Source organism: Grus americana, chromosome 4, assembly GCF_028858705.1.
Source record: "Grus americana isolate bGruAme1 chromosome 4, bGruAme1.mat, whole genome shotgun sequence".
NCBI classification, from domain to species: Eukaryota; Metazoa; Chordata; class Aves; order Gruiformes; family Gruidae; genus Grus; species Grus americana.
The window spans coordinates 14,827,897-14,833,896 of record NC_072855.1 but is presented as its reverse complement, the minus strand read 5'-3'; the positions used below and the strand labels follow the sequence as shown (position 1 = coordinate 14,833,896).

Here is a 6,000-nt window from a genome sequence, read left to right as displayed (position 1 = left end):
GTTTGAACCTGATCTAAGCAGGAACTAGAAGCATGGGACCAAACTTCCATATGCTGAAGAAGAGACTGAAGCCAAGTTTCCCACTTCCTAGGCTGTTATGGGTGAGGGTAGTGGCATTGCTGGAATCATAAACGTCCTGGATTTTTAGGGGAAAAACAGACAGTAGGCATTAGTCTGTTCCCACAAAGAACAGCTGCTGGCATTGTCCTCACAGCAGGTTTCTGAGCTGTAAGTCTCCAAAGCAGAAAGAATTATGTGATTATGAGAGACAAATGCAGCGGCACACTCTGTGACTCACTGTCCATGGTATATGCTGTTCTTTAAAGCATTTGCATAGTCCTTAGAAACAAACTCCTCAGCAAACACTTCATGGCTCAGGTATAGGCTTGAAAACTAGCACAACTGTCCAGTACTTCCTGAAAAACCTCATCGATGCTTTAGAATAATCCTGTACTGTGGTGGTCGGGAGGTTCCAGCAGGATGAGATGCAAGTGTATTGCATGACTAACTGAGACTTGTCCTTTCTTCTGTTTGTTGTTCTCATCTTATTTTCTTCATCCAAAGTGCTGTGAACTCTCTACCAAGAAACTATTTATCTACTAGATAGTGAAGTAGAATGCAAATCCTGGGTCTCGTAGTCACTACTGAGTAAATATTTAATATCAATGATAATGGCTCTTTGGGAAAAAGGGTGTATCACCCATAAGTGTTACTGGCACTGCTATTACAGTCTCCTGGATCCAAGCCAGAAGATCTGGCAGATGCTAGAGGAAGCACACTTAGACCCTTAAGTGAGGCACTAACGTAAATACAACAGTGTGTTCTCTGTCAGTGTCTGTTCAAGCAGCGTGTGGTCACTTTGGCTGGATAGTGCTGAGCATGTGAAAGCTGCTGATCTCTGTGACAGTTGTGAGCCCAAGGCTGAGTTCCAGTAAAGTTCAAGCAGGGAAAGCTACAGATTTGAAAAGAATTCGGTAAGAACCAACTGGCTTCTGGAGTCAACTTCAAATGTGATTAATTTATTAGCGTTTATGTGACTGAAGCTATAAAATGCAGGATTTATTAGATGTGCTAATTCTTTAAATACTCAGCTCGTGTCTTCCTCAGAACTCTCTGTAAGGTAAGATCAAACAAAAAATAGCAAGTACAGAACTGTATATTTCAGTGAAAACCAATTCCATGTTAGTATTTTAATGTCTAAAATAGAAAACTCTTCTTTTTTGTTTCTTAGCCCAAAGACCTTCTTAGAGAGGTGTAATTTTCTTCTTAAGGCTTTTGTTGCAGTAAAACAGATTGACTGACAGAAAAACTAATGAAACAAAGTGAACAAATGCATGCTTTGTCGAAAGACTTACTATGCTGATCTTCGTTCTTTCATCTTTATTCCAGTACACTTAACATTAAGCCAACAGATTAGCTTCGTTGCCGTACGTTTCTTAACCTGCTAGCTGACAGTTCCTTAGGTACCACTCAGCTTCTTCCCTCCTGAGAAACTTCAGGCTAAGTACTTATCACCCCAATGTGGGGAGTGAATGTGGTGGACAGAGGAAAAGTTTTCTTGGTGAACAGAGAGGTACGTTTTATGATGTATTTGTTACCGTACTCAAGAGGGACAGAGTGAGACCATAGCAGTTTCTGGCCAATTGGGACGGGACGGCAGGCATGCCTCCCCCACCTCCATCAGCCGCGCACTGACTGAAATCCGACTTGCAAACATCGTGGTTGGCAGTCTTTCCTTACACTGTCCAGAGCCCCTTCTGCTGACTGGGAGAGAAGGAAGAGGTTCTTCAATTTCTCATCATTTCTCTTGTGTGCCAGCACAGCAGAGGATGCACAGCAATCACTCATCTGTTTACTGATTCACAAAAGGTTTGTTTTGAAGGGAAATCTTATGATTCTGAGAGGAATCTGTGCATGTAATGTCACAGCTTTTATCTTCTGAAGGCACTGTTCTGTAACCACGGCGTTCCTCGGAGGCAACAAATTCTCTAATGCTTTCTTTAATTGTTGTAAGTATAGATTAATCATATGCTAACTTGGCAAGTGGCTTTATTGCAAATTGCTTCTGTCTTCAAGCAAAGTAAAATGCTCATTACAAAAAAAGAAAAAAAAATCATGACGAGTTTCAGCTCCTTGGCACAAATTCAGAGTTGTAAACTTGGGGTCTGGCATAAGTATTCTAACCAATACCCAGGGAAATAATCTTACAATGGTAAGATATAAAGAAAAAAAGGGGTAGGTATGGTGTTTTCTTAGAGTATGTAGTAATGTATGTGGAAACTTGCAACAGACAGATGGAGATTCTTGTATCCTTGCTTGTTTGTATTCAAGAGGGCTGATCAAATATTTGTGTAAGTTAATGGGAATTTCTCCACTTGATCTTATAAAGTTTAGTGTAGGTCTAAAGAAATTTTTTAAATTGTGAAGGGTATTTTCTTAACTGGAAGACAGGAAAGCAAGGTTGGGAAATCTTTGCATCATATATCCTTATTAATAAAATAAAGACATTCCTTACTCAGACAAGGAGCCTAATTCTGTATTATAAAATTACTTATGGTGAGGTAATTCATAGAGGAAAGGTTTTGTTGTACATTTAAGCTGTTCTCCTGAAAAACACTGAAAATTACTGAAGGCTTAAGTTGAGGTTCTGATCGTGTATCTCTTATCTATTATCTTTCTGAGCCCTAAGACAGAAGAAAGCAAATCACAGAAAGCACCCTTTCCTTAAGGCACACAGTGCGAAAGGCAAGCAGAAATCACAGACTGCCTGCAGTCCATCGAGCAGATCAGAAAAACAAACCCATCTCTTTTTCATAACCTTTGGTGTTAATTGATTTGGAGTAAATTTTCACCTCAAGATTTTTAAGAGGAACAGTCCTCCAAGGCCTATAAAATACCCTCCTTCTGTAAGTGCTTTTTGGAGCATCTGTCCTCAGAGGCAGGAGGCAATAACTGACAAAATCAGAGGTGGAGGCTGTAGGCTTGCTTACTGGTTTATTTTGAACTTTGTTTGCATGTATTTGTTCAGAAATAGTCTCATCTGTTGTCCCCAGTGTTTTGGAGTGCCACAGAAAAGCTCAATCCCCCAAATACTTTATTTGGGAAAGCTAAAAAACCTACTTGAACTAAGTCATAGATTTCAAAGCTTTAAGGCTGCAAATCTAGAAGTTGGGCTGGCAGCGAACCGTAGTTTGGCAGTGAGTACTTCCCTCTCGTATTGGTAGACTATCCTAGTGAATGTATTTAGCTGTGATATAAGAGGATGAGTCAAAATGTGTATCAAATCCAAGTCTTTCCATTAGTCTCAGGTACCTGCAATGGTTGGCCTGACTCGCTCAGTACCACTGGAAGGGAACAGGACAGTCAGCTGTTGCTAGCTTCTGCGTGCAGCCATGCTTGCTTCTTAAGCAACAAGACCTGACACCTCCTGGGGTCCTAGTCCAGACAGTGTAGCTCTCTCCCTATAAGCCCCTGTTCTAGTCTTGCCATTGTCATATACCCCATTCATCCCTTCCTTTCCTCCTCACACTGAGGAAGAGTTTAGGTCCTCAGCCTGAGGATGAGATTTTCTCTGTGTTGCTCAGCCATAGCGGTGAGAGGGCAAGGGCAGAAGAGAAGAAAGAAGGTGGCTGTAGAGAGAAAACCAAAGGACAGGAAAATATACTTCTCAGTTCTGGTAGTCCGTGTGGTTTGGGGTGGTTGTGGTTTGGTTTTTTGCTTTTTTATTTTCAAAACCAAAACCTCCCAAATAGCACTGTGCTGAAGCGTGGAGTGCTCTCCCTCATCCAATGCCAGAAGCTAACCACCTGGTTATCCCTCTGTACCTCATGGGTGTATGTTTCACATGGTGTAGTAACAAAGCATGAAATTATAGGTTCTAAAAATGTACAGCAAATCACTGAAGATTAAGCTTCAGTCCTCCTTCATAGTAAAAACAGTGGCAGATAAGAAATAGAAATGAACTCATTTCTGGTGCTAGGCTATAATCCAGACTGCTTCAGAAGAGTTATCTCTACTTCAGTCTTTCATTTCAGACAAAATTAGTCCATGAATGAGAGAAGAAAAAAGTAATGGAGAAAGGGGTTTTCTTTCTCTTCCCTACTGCACTGAAACAGAAGAATCCTACTGAGGGACGCCAGAAGTGGTTCCTCATTCCTAACCCTAGTGTTGTAGTGGAGGGGGCAATGAAGCTATTGACTCATCCTAGACTTTTACTAGGAAGAAATTTTATGAACAAACATCACAGACAATGGGTGGAAGGAAAAGTTGTAGAGATTTGTTTAACTAGGGAGTTGTCAAATCAGCTTGCTATAATTGCAGAAGGATTTAGAGTTGCGCCACAGAGTTTGGGGAAGAAATGTTTATTACTGTTCCATTACTTTATTACTGCTTCTTAGTTTACAAATTGGCAAGGGGTTCTTGTGGTCACACAACAACTATACATTTTTAATTTAAGTTTAAAATGAAGAATAAATAATTAATATTGGAAGAAACCTGGATTTCCCACTGAAAAAGATCTTCAGGTTCTATAATAGGAAGCTCTTCCAGTACAAATTTTTTGGATTGCAAACTGTTTTTCAAAAGGATTAAGAAAACTTATGAGAGCTCTTGAGCAAATGAAGCAGATAGAATGAGATCATAACACAGAGCACATATTGCCAGAACACTTTGAAGGAGGTGGTATCAACTCTTACATTCGGACACAGGGTTTGGAGTCATCCCACACCGCTACAGAAACTGAGTGGATCCATTTCATGCAAAACCACCTACCAGTAACCTTGAGGAGGAGCAACTATAGTTATAAAAAATAAATGTTTTGTCTGCTGAGCTGTCAGTATTTCAAGGCAATCACTGCAAACATGAAAGAACATGTTGTAGAGAAGAGGGCAGCTTAAAAGAAAGTCACAGCCAGATTCTTCCCTCCTTGGGTTTTGGAAAAAAGAAGTTAAGCAGCATGTGACAAAAAGTTTTGAGGTCTTGTTCTCAATCCCCGCAGTTATTTGAAGCTGTCACATTATCCCTTTCACTACTCATATCTGTAAGCTCCCTCACTTTGATCTCCAAGCATTTCCTTGGCAACTTGGATAGAACAACATTTCATATTGGTAGTTAAGATCACTTCAGCTTAGAGGTGACTGAATTAGGGTAGGTTTTGGTGGTCGGTGTCCAAATGCAGTCGGAGTCTTCTCAATATTCACTTTCACATACAGCCCACCACAACAGAGAAGCATAGATCTGAGGAATAACTTCATATATACTATGCTGTCTTGAAAATCTGCGGTCAGTCAGAGACTTGCATAACACAAACAAGTCCTGATTTGGCCAGAGAGGGCTGTGGCTTCTGTGGAACTATGTGTACAGGCATGACTCACAGCAAAGATGTGCATGTAAATATGCTGCAATCTAATCTCTGATTTGAGAGATTATCTTGTCCTTGGTATATCCTATCCTGCAAAGGATACTAGGCTTTAATCAACAAATATAGGTCAGGACAGAGGTCACTTAATGAGGTCTGAATGCCGTAGGTTCTGGTGTGGTAAACAGTCTTTGGCATTAGTATCTGCTCTTCTGGTTTTTGGGGTGAAGTGTGAGCATAAAGTAATGTCCCCAGAAAGAGATAAGGAGCAGCACATTATATATTCATTCCAACTGGAATTAGATCTAAATTACTTATACACAGAGAAAGGAGTTGAAGAGTTAAAGCCAGGGTTTCAAGCAAAATTGAGGCTGGGATAATTGCAGACAGCAGGATGCTGCTGTAGTGCTTTGCACCTAGAGGGAAACAAATAATAATCAAAATGATTAAGTGACAAACCAAGCCACAAGGATGTGGGAGCCATGGGGCAGAGCTGAGCCTCGGATAACATCATGTTCCAGTCTTGCAGAAATATGAGGAAAGGCAAGATGGGGACAGCAGCTTAAAGAGCTTCAGGAATGAATTTTGTGCCTTGACCAAATTCTGCAAGGGGTGGAACAGGAAACCATAGTAAAAAAAAGAAC

At 40.6% G+C, this 6,000-nt stretch overlaps 1 protein-coding gene across 2 annotated transcripts in view; it reads left to right on the top strand.

The window, feature by feature from the left end:
• The first annotated feature begins 959 nt into the window (after window positions 1-959).
• The window catches only part of SLC2A9 (solute carrier family 2 member 9), a 132,669-nt gene continuing 127,628 nt past the window's right edge, over window positions 960-6,000 (top strand). The window contains exon 1 of one of the 2 annotated variants that reach the window (XM_054825038.1): window positions 960-974. The gene's annotated coding sequence lies outside the window, so the exon portion shown is untranslated. Of the gene's footprint in view, window positions 975-1,749; window positions 1,870-6,000 lie in introns of those variants that run through there. The other variant, XM_054825037.1, reaches the window with a different exon arrangement.